Source organism: Oryctolagus cuniculus, chromosome 5 (assembly GCF_051225735.1).
Source record: "Oryctolagus cuniculus isolate XC-2025 breed Fujian yellow rabbit chromosome 5, ASM5122573v1, whole genome shotgun sequence".
NCBI classification, from domain to species: domain Eukaryota; kingdom Metazoa; phylum Chordata; class Mammalia; order Lagomorpha; family Leporidae; genus Oryctolagus; species Oryctolagus cuniculus.
Window position 1 is genome coordinate 166,705,067 of NC_142871.1, and position 23,069 is coordinate 166,728,135.

General features: G+C 55.2%; 2 long non-coding RNA genes across 4 annotated transcripts; one reads left to right on the plus strand and one right to left on the minus strand.

Annotated features, from left to right (window-relative positions):
- Positions 1–9,408: 9,408 nt before the first annotated feature.
- Positions 9,409–12,385, minus strand: LOC149126852 (uncharacterized). Its single transcript, XR_016234358.1, has 2 exons — positions 12,128–12,385; positions 9,409–10,041 (listed from the first exon to the last, which is right to left on the minus strand). It is a non-coding gene; the product is annotated as an uncharacterized LOC149126852 (long non-coding RNA).
- LOC149126853 (uncharacterized) lies at positions 10,037–23,045 on the plus strand. Of its 3 annotated transcripts, none has more exons than XR_016234357.1 (3): positions 10,037–12,009; positions 12,477–12,689; positions 21,849–23,045. It is a non-coding gene; the product is annotated as an uncharacterized LOC149126853 (long non-coding RNA). The 3 variants fall into 3 exon arrangements; XR_016234356.1 differs by lacking the exon at positions 10,037–12,009 and adding an exon at positions 13,247–13,359 and having other exon boundaries at positions 12,492–12,689; positions 21,845–23,045; XR_016234355.1 differs by lacking the exon at positions 10,037–12,009 and having other exon boundaries at positions 12,017–12,689.
- The last annotated feature ends 24 nt before the right edge of the window (positions 23,046–23,069 follow it).

The window sequence follows — 23,069 nt, forward strand, 5'->3', positions numbered from 1 at the left end:
TCTCCTGTGGCTGCCACAGCTTTGAGGAGTGCTGACAGGGTACTGGAGTGTGTCATGTGTCGCCTGTTTGTCTCATTAGTGCACTGGTTTTTTTTTTTATTGTTTTTGAAGGAAAATTCGCACAAAATGAACCATTTTTTTAAAGATTTATTGATTTGTTTGAAAGGCAGGGTTACAGGGAGAAAGAAAAAGAGATCTTCTATCCCCCAATTCACTCTCCAAATGGCTGCAACTCCAAAGCGAGGAGCCAGGAGCTTCCTCCAGGTCTCCCACGTAGGTGCAGGGCCCAAGCACTTGGACCATCTTCCACTGCTTTCCCAGGCACATTAGCAGGGAGCTGGATCAGAAGTGGAGCAGCCGGGACTCTAACCCATGTGGGATGCTGGCATTGCAGATGGTGGCCTACCCTGCCGCACCACCGTGCCAGCCACAGACGATGGGCGTTGATGTGTTTCTTTTAGCAGCTGTGTGGAGTGCTCTCACTGAATGCTTACACACACACACACACACACACCCGCGGAGTGCATGATCGCTGCCCTCGTTTTCCAGACTCAGCAGTGAGGTTCAGAGAAGCCGAGCAACTTCCCCGCCAGCACACAGCTTTCAGGCGGCGGAGCAGAGACGGCAGCAGAGCTGTGAGCTCCCCTCTGCCTGTCCCTCACCACATCTACCGCCCTGTCCCACCGAAAGGAGCACCGCCCGTGAGCTCCGTTGGCTTTTGCGGGGCAAACCATGAACAGGAAGGGAGTAGGGCTCTGTACATTTCCGTCTCCCTCGATCCGAAGCCTGATCCAGCCCTGTGAGTCCCCTTCTGTGTCAGAGCGAGACTCCCTTCCCCGCCTTCTAGCCACACACCACACACCTGTGCCTCTGCCCTCCGTGTGTCCATCCGCAGCCTCCCAGAGCGGCTGCCCTGGGGAAGAGGGACGGTGCTCTGTGTAACGGCTGTGCCTGCCCCTCCCCACCACGCCGAGGGCATGGATGCTGGGCAGCTCTGCCTGTCCCAGCAGCCTCTGCCCAGCATGAGAGTCCGGGGGCTGTGTCTCGAGTTGGGGGTGATGCTTGTTCCTACCCCCTGGGGTTAGCATGGCTTCGTGAAAGCAGCCGTGGAACCTGGGAATTGGAAGTAATAATTAAAAAAAGCCTGCAGCCTTAAGAGCACAGGTCTCCCTTACCCCAAGCCAATGAGCGCAGAGCAGAAGGGGAGCAGCGGCCGCCACCTGTGGGAGTCCAGTGCCAAGGCCACCATGGTCACCACGCACTGCAGGCCCCAGGCTGCCTCTCGCCTGAGACAGTGACGTACGCTCTGCTGGGACTCTGCCTCCTGTTTGCTGTGGATGTGGGTGACGCACCCCAACATCCACCCTGCCGAATCCTCAGAGCAGCCCTGGGGGCGTGGCACTGTCGGTGCACCCCCGGGAGGAGCCAACCAGCTGCTTCCAGTGGGCTTCTGGGGGATCCCAGCTTGCCGTGCCTCATTGATCTGTTTATTCATGCACTTAGCACTGTGAACACTTTATTCATCCGACACCGATTTATTGAGCTCCTGTTATAAGCCAGGGTGCTTTTGTGGGCACCACTCTAGGCACTGCCCTTGGCATTGTTCCAGAGCCGAGGGTGAGCCATTAAGGAAGACAGGCTGTAGGAAAGTGTAAAACAGCCTCTCTCCTAGAGACGCCAGACCGACTCGCACACAAGCCCGGGCTAAGACTGAAGAGCACTTTTCCCACATCTGCCTTTGAAAGAAACCAACCTAGAAGTGCAGACCGGGATGTGGGGTGGGAAGGGGCCCTTCCAGCCAGCCCCTGGTGCCCCGTATGTGAGGGGTCCAGCTCGCCCTCCACTGTGCGCACCATGGGGGCAGCCGTTCAAGGTGCTGGGTGCACAGGTGCACTTCTGGAAGTCTCCCGCATGGCCAGGACTGAGACACCAGATGTGAGCACCAGCGCCCCCACCCCCTGTAGCGACAGATGGCGCTCAGTGGTCCTGGTGTTGGCAATAGTTGTAAAAAAAAATCCCAGAATGAAAACATGAAAGTACGTGTAAGATAATCAGCTCAAGGTCAGGGTCTTATTCTAGCACTGCTGTCCGAGTCAGGTGTTGATGTCTTAGCCGATCTCCCCGGTCCTGGAACAACTCCCTGAGGGACAGGAGGGACATTGTGACGACAGCAAACGTCACCCCTCACTGTGTGCCCGCATCCACAACTCTGTGGGCATGGAGACGACCCCCAGGGTAGGAACCGCGGCTGCGCCCAGGTTAGAAAGGAGGCATCGGTGGCAGAGAGACGCTTTTCTCTTAAAAGATTTATTTATTTACTTGAAAGTCGGTTACACAGAGAGAGGAGAAGTGGCAGAGAGAGAGAGAGGGAGAGAGAGAGAGGTCTTCCATCCGCTGGTTCACTCCCCAGATGGCTGCAATGACCGGAGCTGCGCTGATCTGAAGGCAGGAGCCAGGAGCTTCCTCCGGGTCTCCCACGCAGGTGCAGGGGCCCAAGGACTTGGGTCACCCTCCACTGCTTTCCCAGCCACAGCAGAGAGCTGGATCGGAAGTGGAGCAGCTGGGAGTTGAACGAGCACCCAGATGGGATGCCGGCACTGCAGACGGCAGGCAGCATTACCTGCTACGCCACAGCGCCAGCCCCTGAGAGACAACTGTTAAATTGCGTAAGATCCCGGGCGAGCTCTGGGTTGTAAAGTGCAGGCGTTTATCCGCCTCAAGGACAGGAGAAGCATTTCACCCCAGCTTCGGGCCCTTGGTGAGATGCTCCGCTGTGCCCCAGTGCCCCGTGGGGTCCGGCCAAGCGTGGAGCGAAGAGAGAGATTTGGCAAGGTCACGGGTCGTCCTGACCTCGGAACTCACACGGTGGTGACTTTGCCCTACCTGTGCTTCCAAACTCCTCCATCTCTTGATGCTACAATTTGGATCTTTATTCTGCTTGACACATTGCAGCATCTTCGACAGATGGCTTCGCCCTCCCAGCCCTGGGAAATAGGACACAGTTGCTGGTCAGGTTGCCGCAGCAGGGTCCTCTCTGGATATCTGGAAGGCTGGGCAGTGTCTGGGGACAGTGATGGGGAGCGTGGGGTTCTGAATATCCCGAACCAAAGCAAAGAGAAGGAACTGGAATACCTGGGTGAACTCTTAGCGTCTATTTTTTTAAAGTTTTTTTTTTATTTATTTGAGAGGCAGCATTACCGACAGAGAGAGGAGGAGACAGAGAGAAAGGTCTTCCTTCCACTGGTTCACTTCCCAAGCAGCTGTACCAGCCAGAGCTGAGCCAACCCAGAGCCAGGATCCAGGAGCTTCCTCTGGGTCTCCCACGTGGGTGCAGGGGCCTAAGCACTTGGACCATCTTCCACTGCTTTCCCTGGTGCATGAGCAGGGAGCTGGATCAGAAGTGGAGCAGCCAAGACTCGAACCAGCGCCCAGATGGGATGCTGGTGTCACAGGCAGCCCCTAGCACCTGTTTTGCAGCTGACTTTGGGAGAAACAGTGATCGAGGTGATAGACTCACCGTGGGATTCTCCACTGATCACGGGTCAGAAGCCCCTGCACCCCCTCGCCACCGAGGGGCTTCCCCGAGGCTGCTGATTCAGGCGGCTTACTCTGACAGATTCGCGGAGAGCCCCTAAGCACTGGCTGTGTGCGAATCCCCCTGGCCTTGACTAAGAACTGCACCCTGGGAGGGAGGTGCAGGGACCCGTGCTGGGCATAGTGGGTGAGGCCACCACCTGCCATATGGGTGCCGGTTCGAGTCCCTGCTGCTCTACTTCCGATCCAGCTCCCAGCTAATGGCCTGGGAAGGCAGGGGAGGACGGCCCAAGTGCTTGTGCCCCTGACCCATGTAAGCCCCAAGCTCCTGGCTTAGGCCTGGACCAGCCCCAGCCGTTGTGGCCATTTTGGAGAGTGATCACACCCTGCAAAACCTAACCTAACCCGCAAGTGGGTTGTCAGAGCTGACGTGCCCAAGGCCTGATTCTTTTTAAAACAACAAAATGGAGACTGTCAGTCTTGTGTAAATAAGCGTAGTGTCTGGGGATAAAGCTGAGCCAGAGATGCGTGAGCCCATGGTGTTTGTAGGAGAGAATGAAGGCCAGCACCACGGCTCACCAGGCTAATCCTCCGCCTGTGGCACCAGCACCCTGGGTTCTAGTCCCGGTCGGGGCACTGGATTCTGTCCTGGTTGCTCCTCTTCCAGTCCAGCTCTCTGCTGTGGCCCGGGAGTACAGTGGAGGATGGCCCAGGTGCTTGGATCCTGCACCCGCATGGGAGACCAGGAGGAAGCACCTGGCTCCTGGCTTCAGATGGGCGCAGCGTGCCAGCCATAGCGGCCATTTGGGGGGTGAACCAACGGAAAAGGAAGACCTTTCTCTCTCTCACTGTCTAATTCTGCCTATAAAAAAAAAAGAGAGAAGAGAATGAGAGAGAATGCTGGGAGATTTGTCCTTCATGCAAATCCCAACTCTGCAATAAAACGAAGGCACTGGGACAGCGTCTTAAGCTGTGACTGCGTTGCAGCAAGGGTCGTGCTCAGATGGCACCATCTGACAGCAAGAATTCATTTCTCAGGCTGCAATTCATAACTTTCCCAACCTAATCCCTCTTGAAAGTGGACGACTCATTTGCCCAGCTATGGGAGTGTCGCAGCTGATGGCTCGCGGCTGAGATGTCCCCCGGACTGGTTCACCACCAGAGACACCCACCTGGCCAGAGATCAAACCTCCTTGCTGAGGCCGGCGCCGCGGCTCACTAGGCTAATCCTCCGCCTAGCGGCGCCGGCACACCGGGTTCTAGTCCCGGTCGGGGCGCCGGATTCTGTCCCAGTTGCCCCTCTTCCAGGCCAGCTCTCTGCTGTGGCCCGAGAGTGCAGTGGAGGATGGCCCAGGTGCTTGGGCCCTGCACCCCATGGGAGACCAGGAAAAGCACCTGGCTCCTGGCTCCTGCCATCGGATCAGCGCGGTGCGCCGGTCGCATCGCGCTGGCCGCGGCGGCCATTGGAGGGTGAACCAACGGCAAAGGAAGACCTTTCTCTCTGTCTCTCTCTCTCACTGTCCACTCTGCCTGTCAAAAAAAAACAATAAATAAATAAATAAATAAATAAACCTCCTTGCTGGCAGCCACACCCCAAGATTGTCAGGGGCCTTCCCTCCGCGTACAACAACATAGGGGCCCTCCCCGCCGTAGAACTCCCATGGGAACTAATCGCTCTGTGCCAATGGCTTGCGCCCCAGCAGGCTCCAGTCCTAATGACACCTGTTCAGCAGGTGCCAGTCCCCAGAGCAGTCCCCAGGAACGCCCTGCACCCAGATCTCCTGCTCAGAGGCTGCTCCCTGGGGAGCCACAGTGTCCAACCCAAGAGACTCGCCGCCATCCTCAAGGGAGTGAGAGGAGATGTTGAAAGCAAGGATTCCGGGTCCGGCGCTACGGTACAGTGGGTTAACGCCCTGGCCTGAAGTGCCGGCCTCCCATATGGGCACCGGTTCTAGTCCCGGCTGCTCCTCTTCTGATCCATCTCTCTGCTGTGGCCTGGGAAAGTAGTAGAAGCCTTGGGCCCCTGCACCCACGTGGGAAACTGGAGGAAGCTCCTGGCTCCTGTCTTCGGATCAGTGCAACTCCGGCCATTATGGCCATCTGGGGAGTGAAACAGTGGATGGAAGACCTCTCTCTCTGCCTCTACCTCTCTCTGTACCTCTGTCTTCCAAATAAATAAAAAATCTTAAAAAAATAAATGTTTAAAAAAAAAGAAAGCAAGGATTCCAAGGACAGGACCTGGGGACTCCAAGGCTCAGTGATGTGGGGAATCAGAAGGCATCCAAGAGGTGAGAAGGAGTAGGTGGAGGGCAGAGAGGCAGGCGGACAACGGGGGAGCGCGGCGTCTGGGGACGTGTGCGGAACATCGACGTCAGATGCTGCTGGTCAGGAAAGGAAAGATGAACTCTGACCCTGGGATTCGACTGGGAGGTCGTTGTGATGCGGATGAGAGTGACCATCACTAGGGCACCACCTCGCGGCTTTCAGGATGTGCTCATTAACCGCAGCCGTGAGGAACGGGAGGGACGGGCATCTTATTCCACTTACAATCAGGGTTCTCCAGAGAAACAAAACCATTAGGATGTGTGTGTTTGTGTGTATTTGTTTGTTGTCTCTGAGGGATGCGCTCCTGCAGTTATGTAGGTTGGCCGGTCCAGCGTGGACAGGAGGGCCCTGGTGTGCTTCCAGCCTGGGTCTGCAGGCCGGAGGCGCAGGAGAAATGATGATGTCATCGCGGTCAGAGGTCCAGAGGTTGGCAGGCCTGAGACGCAGGAAGAGCCGGTATTTCAGTTCAAGCCCAAAGTCAGGAGGAAGCTGCCGTTCGGGCTCCAAGGCCTCAGACAGAAAATTCCCTGCCACTCACAGGAGGGTCGGCCTTTTGCGTCTGGTCAGGCCTCAACAGATTAGACGAGGAGAGGGAATCAGTCTTACTCGGGCTACCACGTCCAGTATAGCTCTCAGCCTGAAACACAGACATGCCCAGAGTTATGCTTGACCAAATGTCTGGGCACCCTGTGGCCCAGTCAAGTTGACACCCAAAATGAACGGTGAAACCGAGTGCCGAGAGGCAGCACGACTTAGCTGGCATTTGCAGGCCCTGGAAGAGGCAGAGCTGAGAACCCAGCACAGTTGATTGGAAGCCCCAGCACGTTTCATGCCATTGCACTGTGGTCAACAGGGGCCCCATTCCCGCAGGTGGTTTTGCCCCTAACATTCAATAAGCTGGAATCTGGCACAGTAGCAGGATTTCCATTTTATTTTGTTTTGGGGAAAACGTGTTCAAGAACCTGGAGCCTGTCTGTCCAACCTTAGAGCAACGTGGCGAAAGTGAGTGGATGAGTCCATGGGCAAACGCACAAAATCACTACCACCACAGAGATGCATCACCCCAAAATTACAGAAAAGGTTAGAGTTTGCCTCTAATTCTTTAAAGGGTTGCTGAGGGCTTCCCCTGCACAGGGTGGCTGTTTTCAAGACCAATAAGCGCTGGCACCGTCACAACCAGCGGGTTATTGCTGCCGCTTCCTGGTGATCTCGGCCACCCCTCGGGGTGGGTGCTGAGTGTGCAGTGCCACAGGCCCTGAGCGGCCTTGCAGCTCTTCCCACATCAACATCTGATGGTGTGTGGGCCTTTGGCTGGCTGTCAGTGATGCTGTGAGGCCTGATGGGTAGAGAGTAGCAGACATCTGAAGCCAGCCCCCAGAGCAAACCTGCACTTTTTTGTTTGGGATATGAGAGCCATGAGGCACAATGATGGGTCCCTCTCTGCACACCAAGGCCCCTTCCTGGATGACCTGTGTGGCTTCTGGACACAGTGACATCTGCCTGGCTCCTGGAGCTGAGCTGCTTCCTGGAGCCTAACCTCAGGGCACAAGAAGAATTTACCGGAGAAAGGAGAACGGATGTGGCTCAGTTTTATGTGACCGCCACACAAAGAAGTAGTGTTTGGGGGTGGATATTTAACCAAGCAGTTAAGATGCCTGCATCCAACCTCTGAGTGCCTGGGTTCAAATCCTGGCTCTGGTTCCTGACCCCAGCTTTGTTCTGATGCAGACCCTGGGAGGCAGCAAACGGCCCAAGTGGTTGGGTCCCTGCCTCTCACGTGGGAGACCTGGATTGAGCTCCGGGCCCTCCACTTTGGCCCCAGGCCAGCCCTGGCTAATGCAGGATTGGAACTGTCTGTCTCTCTTTCTTTCTCAAATAAAATAAAAATAAAATGTTTTTAAAAAGGAGTTATGTTGCAAAAAGACATATTGCATGATCTCACTTATATGTAGAAACTAAAAAAGTTGAACTCATGAAAGCAAAGAGTAGTTACCAGGGGCTGGTGGGGGCAGGGTACTGGGGAGATGTTGGTCGAAGGGCACAGAGTTAATTTTTATAAACATTTGATTCATTATTTATTTGAAAGATGGACGGCCGGATTAAGGACGCTCCCTCAGCTGGTTCCACCTCAAATGTCTACAGCAGCCGGCACTTGGCCAGATCAAAGCTGGGAACCAGGAACTCAGTCCAGAGCTCCCATGGGTGGCAGAAGCCTAAGTGCTGAAACCCACACTGCTGCTCCCCAGGGTGTGCCTTGGGAGGACCCAGGAGGCAGGAGCAGCGCCAGCACCCGAGCCCAGCTCTCTCATGTGGGGTGTGGGCATCTCGGGTGGTGTCTTGGCTGCTGTGCCAAATGCCTGCCCCAAAGGGCACAAATTTACACAGGAAGAATAAGTGCAGGTGGTTGTACAACTAATCTGTGGTTAACAATATAGTATATACTTGAGAACTGCCACGAGAGTTTGTGACACCACACACATGTTGATTAGCTTGAGTTAGCCGTACTTACAGACACACAGGCATCAAAGCGGTACCACTATAAATACATACGATGTGTATTTGTCCATTAAAAACAGAGCTATAGCTCTGTGGTCAGCCAGGGAGCAGCAACCCCCAGGGACTCTGTCAGAGCCAGCTGCGCCCTGGGACTAATGCCTCCTCAACGTTCCGGCCACAGAGCGAGAAAGCAATTGTGTGCGTGCACGCCACGTTCACCACCTGCCCGCGGGGTTCGTATGAGGGGGCCCAGAGCCCCCAGGAGCTGCCAACAGCAGGATTTACTACAACTGCCAGGCAGGTGGGGTGGGGGGGCCCCACCTGGCTCACACCCCCTCTCTCCACTAAGCTCCCCCGCCCCGCCAGCCTGCCAGCCGCCTGGCTTTGCTTTCCCCGAGGTGCCACAGCCGACCCCAAGCACTGAAGCCCTTGCGTTGCAGGAATTCTTGGCCTCCCTCCCGCTGGGTCTTCGAGCATCTGTTAGACACGCAGGAGGGGGGTAAGCGGAGATCAGCAGCCTCTACGGATCCGTAAGCCTCTGCAGGGCTCTCCTTCCAGGGAGGCTGCAGCCACACGGAATGCAACGTGATGTGTGGTCCCTGGGCCTCACTGTCCTGCGGGCTCCCGTTGTTAGATCGGAGAGGCGTCCCCAAACAGACAGAAGTTGTCCTCGTAGACTGACATGGAGACTCTGGTGAGGAAAGTCCTGCCAGGCAGCTGGCCCCTCTGACCCCTGGACACTCCCCTGACCCCCTCACGGATCCCCTCCTTCTCCCTGACCGTGGGAAATGCAGGCGGCTCTTGGGCCATGCCTGTGGCCCCACTCCCCAGCCAGCCACTCCCTCTCCTGGAGTCTCTAACTTCCTTCCTCCCTCCCTGTCATCAGCCTCCTCTCCACTTCAGATCCACCAGGGCCCATACGACCCTAAATCCAAGTTCAGGTCCCTGCCATCCACCTGCCCCTCACCGGGCACAACGTCTTCATCTGAAAAATAGACCAGGTCATGAACAGAGGCTTCTTAATGGTATCCCCTGCAACACAAGCACATGGACTTTCTTTTGTTCTTTTGGGGATTTATTTATTTGAAAGTCAGAGTTACACACACACACAGAGAGAGAGAGAGAGAGAGACAGATCTTCCATCTGCTGGTTCACTCCCCAAATGGGCACAGCAGCCTGGGCTGGGTCAAGCTGAAGACAAGAAACTGGAACTCCATCTGGGTCTCCCACATGGGTGACGGGGGCCCAAGCACTTGGGCCCTCCTCTTCTGTCTCCCAGGCTCATTAGCAGGGAACTGGACCAGAAGTGGAGCAACTGAGGCTTGAACCGGCGTGCAGATGTGAGAATGCCACTGTTGGAGGACCGCTGCCCTGACCCCACACTGGACCCCAGTGTGGTCGCAGGCTGAGCCACCGTTGAAATCCTGCACAGCACCCGGTGCTCATTCACTTGGTATCTCTTTGTGGAGCGGCCTTTGGAATCTACTTGGAATATGCTCCGTGTCTAACCATCATCCTTTGAGGAAGAATGGATGGATCCAAGCCAGTTCAACAAGCAGGGATGAAGGCCCTGGTGTGTTCAAGACAGAATCAGGGGGCTGGGAAGACAGCAAGCTGAGCCTCCTCTCTCCATGAGCTCACAACATGGCGCACGCAGCACGTGTGCCCCCAGCAGCGTCTCCAAGGCTGAGAAGAGGAGGAGGAAAGGACTTGAGATTCCATCCTGAAGCCAGTGCCTCGGACGACACTGCACACTAGAGTCACTGCTCTCCTGGTCGTGGGAACGTGGAGGGGGACTAATTCCACCTTAGGCCCAAGAAGCCCCACCGCCGGGTTCTGCTGAGCCCAGATGAGCTGGTCTGGGAGGCAGTGTGGTCTGCAGTGGAAGCGGATGGACCCGAGGCTCTGGGTGGCTCTGGGTGATTCCTGGGCCCAGCTGTAAGCAGCTGACTTCTTTGGTGCCTCTGCTCCCTCAAGCATAGCCCAACGAGCAGCGTATACGCATTTATGCTGAGTCATTTATGCTGAGTCATCGAGAGCATACCTGGAACAGGGCTTTGGGCCCAGAAGGTCCGTGGTGATGGATAAACCATGGTGAGTGTTGATGATGGCAGGACCCCCAGAGCACTCACCTAGCTGATGTCACTTTTGTTTTTCATTCATGTCCAAAAGGGCATATTCGGGAAGACAGCAGGGGTAAAACACATCGAGAAGTAGGGGAATGTGTAGACTGCCCAGAGGTTAGGCTCTGAGGTCCCAGCCTCTGGTGGTGGCCAGCACCGCTTGGCGCCCTTGGCGACAGGCACATCCCCCAGCCTGGCCTCGTCCGCACGTGGCCTCCTCCCTCTGCGTGTCTGTGCCCCAATCTCTCTCTTCTTACGAATGACATGGCTCACCTACCCCAGGTGACCCCACCCTAACTTGATTGCTTCTGCAAGGTCCCCATTTCCAAATAAGGTCTTTTGGGGGACACAATTTAACCCACAATAGAACATAACTAAAATAGGAAGGAATAAAGGAGAAGTAACCACAGTGTGGAAGCCCCGACATCCTTCTCTCTCTTTGGAGGAAGGTTATTGACATGGTCTCTCTTTTTAAATATTTATTTATTTATTTATTTATTTGAAAGTCAGCAACAGAGTTGGAGGGGAATCACCCAACCACTGGCTCACTCCCAAAATGGCCACAACATCTGGGGCTGAGCCAGGCAGAATCCAGGAGCCAGGAACTCCATTCTGGTCCCCTCCACATGTGTGCAGGGACCCAAGCACTTGGGTCATCGTCCACTGCTTTCCCAGGAGTGTTAGCAGGGAGCTCGATGGGAAGTGGAGCAGCCAGGACTCAAAACCTTGCTCCAACATTGCCTCTTGGCGTCACAGGCGGTGACTTAACCAACTGTGCACGACACCAGCCCACCGACTGACACATTCTAGAATGGAGACCCACAGTGCCTGGGAGGGCACATGCGTGCACATGTAATATCCACACCTGTCAGAAGTATGCACACGCTCTGCCCTTGCCCTTAGAGAAATAATCTCCTTTGTGGTAAAGAACACGCAAGCTTCAACAACTCTGGTTTCTTTCTGTTCTTTTATAAAATGAATAAAATTTAAAAGCAGTGACTTTTATCATTTTAGACCTAACTCGCGAGGTGGTTCAGTTAGGCACTTTCTCCCGACAGTCGTCACAGCCTCGCGAGAGCCTCCAAGCACCCAGGGCTCAGCCGTGGGTGAGGCTCGGCAGGCAGCAGCAGGCTCCGCCCCTGGTCGCTGCTGAGTGGGTCAGCTGGCTGCTCATCAAGCGGAGTGCGGTACCAGAGGATGCACAGCCAGACCACGGCACACCTGCCAAGCCCCGCCCTCTGCACTCGCGCCCATTGCGCCGGGAAGCTAGTCCAAGGCTGCAATTGGGCATCTCTCCTTTGCACCCGCCAAACCCTGGGATGTTCATTTCAGACGCCGCTGATGAGAGAGGGCAGTCCCCAGCGGAGCTGGCCCCTGAGCGGAGAGGGAAAAGGATTCTCTTCTTTCTGTCTGGAATGGACGCAGCGCCCCTACTCCAGCACTGCACTCCGGACGGCCAGAGTAGTGCCAACCTTGGGAGAGCAGAGCCTGCTGGTAGAAAGCCAGCGGTGACAGCTCCCCCAGCTCAGAAGTGAGCATCGCCCGCCCCTGCGGACAGACGCTCACGGGCGAGCGGGCGAGCCGGCGGCTGCCCACAGCCCAGCAGCTCCCACCTCCCCGGCCTCCCTGCCCCTCCCACGCCAGCTCACCTCCAACCCATTTGGAAGGCTGCAGCAGTGACTCAGGGCTTAGCACAAACCCCGCATGCACGCAGGGAACCTGGCTGTCGCTCTAACAATCACAGGTTCCCGGGGAGGGAAATCGAGACCAACTGTCTCGCGCCTGTCTCTGTGCCTGTCTGGTGTGCGTGACTCTCTCCCTCTCGTTTGCACCCCAGAGCGATCAGCACTCTGCCCCATCACGGATGCAGGACCTGCCAGGCCACCTCTGCGCCCCTCTGCTGACTCATCCCCAGAGCCTGGCTCGGGCCAAGCGCTGCCTCTGGCCAGAAAGGCCACGCGGCCACCGGCTCCGTCTGTTTCCTTTTCCTTTCCTCAGATGTCATTCGAGTCTGGCCTGCGCCCCGCCACCCTGGGAGCCACGGAGAGGCCTTGGCACAGGCTTGGAGATCTGCAGGCTGAGGATGGAAGGGGCCACAGCGTGGCATCGCCCCCTCGTCGAAGTATCAAGAAGCACCTGCTAACGAGCCGGGTCTGAAGCCAAGAAACCCAGCAAAAATAGCTGCCCCCCGGGGCTGCCTTCTGTGTCCAGGTTTGGTCTGATTACCTGATTCTGGAGCCTCATAACTAACTCAGAACGAGGGGAGGGGAGGGAAACAAACGCTCATGTGAACGCTTTCCCGGCTGTTGAGTAACAGAGACCGGGAGCTGGCTGGATGTCAGAGATCACTGTGTCCCAGGCCCCTCTCCAAGGAGGAGGACACAGAGGGACACTCGGGGCCGTGCAGGTTCCAGGCAAGGGCTCTTTTCTTGCCTCCCAAGTGCGGCCTGTTTGTGCAGCTGTCTGGATTTTTGGATGCTGCCACACGCCCTGTGCTGCAAGGCCCTAGTGGCAGCCATAGCCTGGATGTCAGGCACGGAGGCCACTTCTGCACAGCAGTGATGGGGGACCTCCCGCAGCCTGGCACTCAGAGAGGCGGGGTTGAGCCGGACAGAGCTTCCTGGTGGGCCATTCCCTGGGATGACAGGAACAGGCTCTCATGGGCCCCCTCTGCCACGGCTCGGGAGCAGGGGCCGGGGAAAGCCGCCTGGCACTGGGAGACGCTAAGGGGCTGACAGCCTTGTGGCATTCTTCTGTTTGTTTGAAAGGCACTAGGGCGCCCAGGCTCAGGTACTGAGGAACAGGAAGAGGGATCCCAGGGACCCGGATGGAGCACCAATGGTGAGAGGCACCTCACCACTCCATCTGGCTCTGCCAAGAGGTGAGGATTAATAACCCAGCAGAATTCTGGGGCATGAGGTAACCAGGATGAGCCTCAGTCTTAATCAGTCATGTGTGTGTGTACGTGTGTATGTGTGTGCATGCATGTGTGTGCACGTGTGTATGTGCATGTGTGTGTATGTGTGTGCATGCATGTGTGCGCACGTGTGTGTATGTGTGCATGTGTGTATGTGCGTGCGCGTGTGTGTACATGTGCATGTGTGTATGAGTGTGCCTGTGAATGTGTGCATGTGCGTATTTGTGTGTGTGCAAGTGTGTGTGTGTATGTGTGTACGTGTGTGCATGTGTGTGCATGTGTGTGTGTGCGTGCGTGTGTGCGTGTGTGATACACATAGCGGCAGCAGCAGCACAGAGCCCAGCAGAAGAGCACTCAGGAAACACGGGACCCCACTTGTCAAGGAGAAGGCTCACCAGACGGGAGGCCACTTCCTGTCTGCTGCTCGGGACACAGTCGTCCCGCGCACGCCGCCTTCCTGTTCCCACCTCTCAGTGGTTCTGTGTTTGTGGGGAAGCGAGCATCTGTTTCCTTTCGTGCCGACCCCGCAGCTGCCTCCACACGCGCAGGACGTGCCTGTGAGTCCTTTCTTGGAGCTCACGCTGCGTGCACACAGCCCTTCTCCCGGCTCCTGGAGGCCGGGTCCCTCGCCGCGCAGGACTCCCGCTCACCGCAGCACCAGTCCACACTGGGCACACTCTGTTCCTGGGGCTATCAGGCTTTCTCACCATTTCCTTGTGGCTGGAGGCCTGCCGTGCTGTGGGAAGCCACGCGTGGCCCTGGCCCTGACACACACCAGAGTCTGGAGACGAGGAGACAGGCTCTAGACCTGCGTACCCCCCATCCCCACCACTGGCCAGGCCAGGGCTGGCTCACCTCCCACATCTGTCAAATGGGCGTGCCAAGACCACCTAGGCACGAGATTGCTCTGGGAAAACAGCGCCTGCATGGGAGTGCGGAACATAGCGCTGGCCTGGCACATGTGGGCGCCCCGCCAGTGGGGACAGGTACATGGGTGATGGCCGATGGTCTTGTTATCACAGCGATGGACCCAAAGAAGAGCCTCAGGGGGGTCCCCCTTGGTTTTGAAAATCAAAATCGAGTGTCATCTTAGGGTCAGGACACTAGGAAAACCCCAATCCGCAGCTGTGGTCTGCTGCCTGCTCTCTGGTTCTTTGCTGAACACGTGGCAAACGCTCCGGGGGAAGAATGGGTCATGCCGGGGAATGACAGGGCTCTGTGTGTTTCCATGGGTGTTGTCACGAGAGCAGGGACAATTCGCTCAAGGGCGGAATAAGATTTACTAGCAGGGATTCATTGATTAATGTTAAACCTGGTTTTTGAACGTGTTCAAAGGCAGAATCAAGGGGTGGGTGTTTAGCCTAGTGGTTAAAGACACCTGCAGCCCACGTTGGAGTGCTGGCTTCAATTCCTAGCTCTGTCTCCTAACTCCAGCTTCCTGCTAGTGTGCGCCCTGGAGGGCAGCAGGTGCTGGCTCAGGCCATGGGGTGCCTGCCACCCTTAGAAGAGACGTGGGCTCAGTTCCCAGACCCAGTCCCGGCAGGCGGAAGAGGAGATCTCTCTCTCTGTCTCTGCTCTCTTTCCGTCTTTCTCCCTCTCAAGTAAAAAAATACATAATGCAAATCGTAAAACTTTCACAGGCAGAGTGAAGCCCAAATTGGCTAGAAGCAGGAAGGAGCTCACACCATCTAATCTGCTCTTCTGACCTCCCGCTGACCCAAAGCTTCTTTTATTCTCACTTCCTAACTTTTGTTTTGTTTTGTTTTGTTTGACAGGCAGAGTGGACAGTGAGAGAGAGAGAGAGAGAAAGGTCTTCCTTTTGCTGTTGGTTCACCCCCCAATGGCCGCTGCAGCTGGCGCACTGCGCTGATCCGAAGGCAGGAGCCAGGTGCTTCTCCTGGTCTCCCATGGGGTGCAGGGCCCAAGCACCTGGGCCATCCTCCACTGCCCTCCCTGGCCACAGCAGAGAGCTGGCCTGGAAGAGGAGCAACCGGGACAGAATCCGGCGCCCCGACCGGGACTAGAACCCGGTGTGCCGGCGCCACAGGTGGAGGATTAGCCTAGTGAGCCGCGGCGCCAGCCACTTCCTAACTTTTGAATCATTTTAAATCTACGGAAGAGGTGCAAGAATATCACGCAGAACTGCCACACGTTCTGCGTCCAGAGACCAATTATGACTCTCCTGACTCCATTGCTTCATTGTCCCTTTCTCAATATATAACGCATATCATTTATTAATTTTTCTGAATAATTTGAAAGCTAATGATGGGCACCATTATTCCTTCCTCAGCACAAATGTTGTACCCACGAGAACATTCTCTTATAAAACCACCCACGCTACCACGGTCACGTTCGGGTCATTTGACATGGGTAGCACATATGAGCTAATGGACTGGGACATTCTGCTTTGATCCATCCCCCGTTCGCATCCTGCGTGGGCCTTTCTGTCTGATCCAGCACCAAGCAGACCACGCAGTGCACGCCGCTGTCTTGTGCCCTTCTTGTTCTTGGCCTGGGATAGGCCCTCAGCCTTCTGCTGTCCCTGAAGATCCTGGCCTTGTTGAACCACACAAGCCACCTCTTTGGGAGAGTGTCCTCTAGTTTCATTTTGCACAAGAAGCTGTCCTGATTAGACTCAGGGTCCCTCCTCATTGAGGGATGTGTCCGCAGGGCGTCCTATCGGTAGGCACCTGCTAGGGCCTGTCAGTCCCCTTACTGTGATGACTTTTCTCACTTAGGAAGGCATCGTCTTCCCAGATTCTTCACAAATCGTTATTTGAAAGAACTACGTCCTGAACCTGAATCTTCCATAAACAAATGTACAGATTTAGCACACTTCCCCAAACTTCCCGACAAGTTTCCTGCCTTCAGAAGTAGCTAAGCAGATATGTTCCGCGTAAGCAAGCAATTGTAGCCCAAGGAAACACTAAGTGAGAAGAAAACGGGAGGGCTCGGCCTCCTCAGGCACCAAGTTCCACCCGAGGTCTTGGTAATTTGTGTGGAATGGTACCGAGGGGACAGACAGCCCAATGGAACAGAAGAGGAACTCTAGAAGTAGTCCCAAGCACTCAGAAGTCATGACAGGGGCCGGCAAGTGGCATGCGGGTGCACTATCACCTGCGATGCTGGCATCTCCTGTGAGCGCCGGTTCTAGACCTGGCCACTCCGCTTCCGACCCAGCTCCCCGCTAATGCTTCTGGGAGAGCAGTAGAAGATGGCCCAAGCACTTGGGCCCCTGCACCCACGTGGGAGACCCAGATGGAGTCTCCTGGCTTCGGCCTGGCCCAGCCCCGATTGTTTTGACCATTTTGGGGAGTAAACCAGCAGATGGAGGATTTCTCTCTGTCTCTGTGTCTCCCTCTTTCTCTGTAACCCTGCCTTTCAAATAAATAAATGAATGTTTAAAAAATTTTTGAAGTTTCATGGAAAGTGGAATCAAAGAAGTTTATTGTGGCACAAAATTTTTGGGATCCATGCATACAAGGAATCTTCAGGAAGTGCACAGACAAGCTGCACAAGGAAAAACCTACGCATGGATTATAAAAATATTTTGCACCAAAATAAATGATCTTTTTATTCCATTTTCCATAAACTTTGTGAGGTACCCTCCTATGTGGAAAATTAATATCTGATAAAAATGAGTAACCAGTGGTAAAGGTGGGTTTCTTTTTAAAGATTTATTTTATTTATTAGAAAGGCAGAGTTACAGAGAAAGAGGGAGAGAGAGAGAGAGAGGTCTTCCATCCCCTGTTTTATTCCCTAAATGGCCACAATAGCTGGCTCCAAGCCAAAGCAGGAGCCAGGAGCATCATACAGGTCTCCACGTGGGTGCAGTAGCCCAAGGCGTTGGGCCGATCTAACATTACTTTCCCAGGTGCATTAGCAGGAGGCTGGATCAGAAGTGAGGCAGCCAGGACTGGGACCGGCACCCGCACAGGATGCCAGCATTGCAGGCAGCGGCTTACCCCACTGCAGCACAGCCCCGGCCCCAGAGGCAGCCTTAGTAGTAAACAGTCCTGGGACATGTGGATGACCGTATGATAGTGGTTTAGTGGGGACGACCAAGGGGTCAGGGTCTCAAATACCAAGAAAGGAAAACCAGGTAAACACTACCAGCAGGTGTGGAGCTCTGCCAGTGCCCCTCACCCTGCAGGGCTCAGACCACCCCCTCGCCTAAGCCCTGGACAGCCACCCTCCATGGGGCCAATGGGAGCCGTGGCAAGGACAGGAGGACAGGGTGTCTGTTCCCCAGGTCCCCCTGCAGGCGCCTGTCGCTGCCCAGGCCTCGCCTGCAAGCAGCCTGCTCACCCGAGGCCCTGCTGTCTCCTTCCAGGCTGAGCTCACGCCGCTGCCATCCGGTCCCTTGGGTGCGGGGTGATGACACCGGTGTTGGGGCTGCCTCTCGATTCCTGCACCACCCCTTAGATGTCCCCTAAAACTTGCCCTGTGCTTGTAATAAGCCCTTGTGGGGTTTATGCAATTAGTCCCTTCGAACAGAAACCCCTCTTGAATGATCCTAATTTGCTTCTTACTGGAACTCTGATTGATAGAGTCACCTTGGAATAGACTGCCATCTCTCTCAACTCTAAAGGACCAAATGAAAAGATCGTTCTTAAAAAGCCTGCATAGAAAACAAAAGCAGGCCGGCGCCGTGGCTCACTAGGCTAATCCTCCGCCTGCAGCGCCGGCACCCCAGGTTCTAGTCCCGGTTGGGGCACCGGATTCTGTCCCAGTTGCCCCTCTTCCAGTCCAGCTCTCTGCTGTGGCCCGGGAAGGCAGTGGAGGATGGCCCAAGTGCTTGGGCCCTGCACCCACATGGGAGACCAGGAGGAAGCACCTGGCTCCTGCCTTCAGATCGGCGCAGCACTGGCCGTAGCGGCCATTTGGGGGGTGAACCAACAGAAAAGGAAGACCTTTCTCTCTGTCACTGTCTAACTCTGCCTGTCAGAAAAAAAAAGAAAGAAAGAAAAAAAAGAAAACAAAAGCAAAGCACAACACAAGGAAAAAAAAGTCACAAACTGGGGGAAATCGGTGGCTTGCAGCTCAGGAAGTACTTTATTTCCAGAGAATGAAGTATCTCAAAGGTACAAAATTCATTTTTATTTTTTAAAAAACTTTTTTATTTTTACTTGTTTAAAAGGCAGAGTGACAAAAAGAGAGACATAGAGAGAGAGGTCTTCCATCCACTGGTTCACCCCCTAAATGGCCACAACGGCTGGCACCAGGTCAGGTTGAAGCCAAGAACCAAGAACTCCGTTGGAGTTTCCCACATTGGGGGGTAGGGGCCCGAGTACACATTCATTATCTGATGCTTCCCCAGGCTCATGAGCATGGAGCTGAGCTGGAATGGAACAGCTGGACTCAGGCGGGTGCTCTTTGATACTTGTGACAGCATCACAAGTAGTGGCTTAATCAGCTGCACCACAATGCCGTCCCCTTCCAAAAGACCACAAGATCAATAGAAAACTGGGCAAAGGTCATGGCCAGTGTGCAGAACAACAAGCACAAATGATCCGAAATGCTTGCCAGCACCCATAATCAACGACGTGAAAAATTTAACCTATGCTAGGATACAATTTTTTCTTGATCAGATTGGTAAAACTCCAGAAGTGTGACAAAGCGCTCTGTTGGCTGGGCACCAGGGAAGCCGGCATTGACCTTGGTTCTCAGACTGCAACACAGCACAACTCCCAGCAAAGGGGCAGTCAGGAAGAGTCCAAGCGGACGCCCTCTGTTCCAGCTACCCCCTGCTGGGGTGAAGCCTGACAGGTATGAGCTGACACACGTCCACATGACTCACAGCACTGTTGTGGTCCTGAAGCCCTGGAAAGCACCCAAGCGTCCGCGTCGAAGGAGCTGCCTGAGTAAACCACCCGTGCACTCACACGGTAGAGTCGTGGGGAAGAACGAGGAGGCCCTCGGAGAGCAAGAATCCAAGGATCTCCCGGACGTATCGCTAGGTCGACACAGAAAAGTGCGGAGCGTGGAGTAGCCGGGGGTTCCCAGGTTGTGGCAAGGGAGAAGGAACGAGAACTATGTCTTTATGGTTGTGTGTGCACAAAGAGACTCTGGACGGATGCCAAAGAAAATCACAGCAGAGGCTTGGGGTGGAGGTGGCAACAGGTGGATGGAGACTGGGCGCAAAATGGCTTCCCAGCCTTCCCTGCCGGCTCGGGGTTGGGCAGCACGTACCTTCTCTCTCTGCCTTGTGCTTGAACGATGGGAATGGAGGGCAGCTGGACGTCCTCCTCTGAAAATCTGGAGTCCAAAACGCAAAGCTGTCTGGGTGTTGACATGATGCCCCCACCCCCGACCTCACACGATGAGTCGCACCAAAGCACAGGTGCACTGCGAATACTGTGTAAGATACAAATACTGTGTAAGAGTTCCTGTGGGCCACGTGCATGGAGTGCAGGTGAGACACAAGTGAATTCCATGTGTCAGAGTCGGGCCCCCTCCCCAAGACTGCGCGTTGTGCGTGTAACATGCAAGTGTCCCAAAACCCGCCTCCCTCCAAACCCCTTCTGACCCCTAGCATTTCAGAGGGGACAGGCTCCGCCTGCACCTGTTCCGAAATACGAAGATGAGAGAAGAGGGAAAGGAGGCTACAAGTCAGGCAGAAGCAGAAAAGGTGATAAGGAGACCATGGAGCGGCCGGCCTTGTGGCGTGGAGGCCTTGTAAACAGGCCTGCAACGGCAGCATCCCACAGGGCGCCGGTTCAAGTCCCGGCAGTTCCACTTCTGACCCAGCTCCCTGTTGATGGCTTGGGAAAAGCAGCGGAAGATGGCCCAAGTGGTTGACCCCTGCCACCCATGTGGGAGACCTGGATGAAGCTCCTGGCTCTTGGCTTCTGCCTGGCCCAGCGCTGGCCATTGGGGCCACCTGGGAGTGAACCAGTGGATGGAAGATTGGTCCCTCTCTCTATCTCTGTAAGTCTGGCTTTCAAATGAATAAATAAATCTGGAAAGAAGAAGGTCATGGAGAAGATAAGTCAAAACAGAGAGAGACAGTAGATGAGGGGAGACAGCCCATGGACTGTTAGAGGACTGGGCACGCTCCCGCCGTCTCTGCATCTCCTGGTGTCACGGTGACAGAGTGGGAGGCCAAGGACAGAGAAGGCCCACTCTGGAATAAAGTGGGCCCGAGTTTGCCGCTGGGCGTTCCTGCTTCCTTGCGGGGCGCGTGCCTTAGGTCTAGGTCACAGCATGCAGATCTGCCAGCCGGCAGGGGGGTACATCATCGTGAGGGCTGAGGGGGTCCCAGGCACCCGTGGAAGTGCCGGCCCACAGGACACACAAGACGCTGCTGTTATCACCATAGCTTTTAGGCAGATAGGCGGAAAGGTAAGAATGTAATCGACCACTTAAGTTTTCTTTTACGGAAAATTCGGCCTGGAAAATGAAATCATTGTCTTCCAAATAAATGCTTTCTATTTTGAGATGCATTGTCGGCCGCTGTGCCCAGCTGCAGCGCCATCATTTAATAAGCCTCCATTAAGGACACGGAGTTTCAGGCCATGTACTTGATTCTCAACAGACCCCGCATTGGATGTCCCCTCCCCCTGGCCCTCCCTCTGTTGTCATCCCCCACCCTCCTCTTCCCCCTGGCCGCCCCTGCTTGCCTCTCTTCCCCGTGGCCTCTGCAGTCATGATGGACTTGAACGTTAACAGAGAAGAGGTCTCAGGGGACCAGCGGTCCAATGGACTCAGGCTGCAGATGAGCAGCGTGGGTTCACCCGAGGCCACCCCCGAGGTGGCAGCAGACAGGGCCAGAGCCAGCTTCCCCATTCAGCTCCCAGGGCTCATCTCTGGGTGGCATCCCCCAAGCCCTGTACCGAAGGGAAACATCACTTCTCCGTCTTTGTCCTGCATCTGGGAAACAGACAGGAGCAGTCGTGCCTGCACTCGGGAGTTTAAGTAACATCACCTCAGTGGTGGCAGCACACCACAGGATGGTGTTCAGTGCCACCCCCTCTCCATGGCAACGTTGGTCTCATAGGACCCTCCAGCCACTGACCCAATCCACAGAAGTGCAGTTCTTCCAAGTGTCATCGCCTCTTCATAAACTTCGGGTCTCTCTCTCTCTCTCTCTCTCTCTCTCTCTCTCTCTCTCTCTCTCTTTCTCTCTCTCTCTTTCTCTCTCTCTCTCTCTCTCTCTTTCTCTCTCTCTCTTTCCCTCTCTCTCTTTCTCTCTCTCTTTCTCTTTCTTTCTCTCTCTCTTTCTTTCTCTCTTTCTCTCTTTCTCTCTCTCTCTCTTTCTCTCTTTCTCTCTTTCTCTCTTTCTCTCTTTCTCTCTTTCTTTCTCTCTTTCTCTCTTTCTCTCTTTCTCTCTTTCTCTCTTTCTCTCTCTCTCTCTTTCTCTCTTTCTCTCTCTCTCTCTCTCTTTCTCTCTCTCTTTCTCTCTTTCTCTCTTTCTCTCTTTCTCTCTTTCTTTCTTTCTTTCTGACAGGCAGAGTGGACAGTGAGAGAGACACAGAGAATTGGGCTCCTGTATCTAAAACCTTCAGCCTGGAAGCCATGGGGCCAGAAGCAAGTGCAAGGTTGGAAAAGGGAGCGAAGGGCCAGATGGAGCCACTGTTGGATGTTTGCTGCCTGCCAAGCCTGGTGCCAGAGGATTTACACGCACAGCAGGTGCCAACGCCCCAGGGCAGGACAGGGTCTTTAACTCGGTCTCTTCTCTACCTTCCGCCTCTATTCTGCTTAGAGGCACAAGGCTCCCAGGACCCCTCCACCACGTCCGTGCTGGCTCCGTCTCCCTGCACACCCACTCAAGTCAGGGGCAGCACACACAGTGAGACCCCGCTCCCACACACACTAGACTCTCATTTTGTCCTGACCGGTCCTTGGGAGTTAGAATCAGTCCCTCGGCATCTCCAAGAAATCCGAGGGCCTCACCCACCTCCCGTGGCAGCTCACGGCGCTCTCCGTGGTCTGAGGCCCTGCGGCTTCACCGACCTCCTCCCCAGCTTAGCTGCCCTTTCCTTTCTGGATGTGTGGAGAAACGGTGCTTCCCCGGGAGATGCGACGCGTACGGCTCACGAAACATGAGCAGCAGATACGTGTGCCACGCCGGGGAGAAACCTCAAAGAGCCAGGAAGCAGGTCACCCCTCCCTTGCCCCGGTCACCAGTGGCCTTTCCCTCTGCCTGGGCCCCTGGAGGCGGCCCACGGGAAGTGATCACCAGGTGGACCTGTAGCAGGTGCATGAAATAAAACATCACTGTCTCCAGCCATTAAGAACTGGGAATTTGGGCCAGCGTTGTGATGTAGGTGGAGCCTTCCCACAGCTGCGGCACTGGCATCCCATATGTGTGCTGGTTCGAGTCCCAGCCGCTCCACGTCTGATCCAGCTCCCTGCTAATTGCCAGGAGAGAGTAACAGAAGACAGTCCCAGTGCTTGGCCCTGCCTCCCTTGTGGAAACCTGGAAGAAGCTCCTGGCTCCTGGCTTTGGCCTAGTCCAGCCTCATCCATTGCAGCCAGCTGATGAGTGAACCAGTAAATGGAAGGTCTCTCTCTCTCCCTCTCCCTCTCCCTCTCCCTCTCCCTCTCCCTCTCCCTCTCCCTCTCCCTCTCCCTCTCCCTCTCCCTCTCCCTCTCCCTCTGTAAGTCTGAGTTTCAAATAAATAAATATTTTAGAGGGTGCTACGATCTGGATATTAGTTTGGGTGATGAAT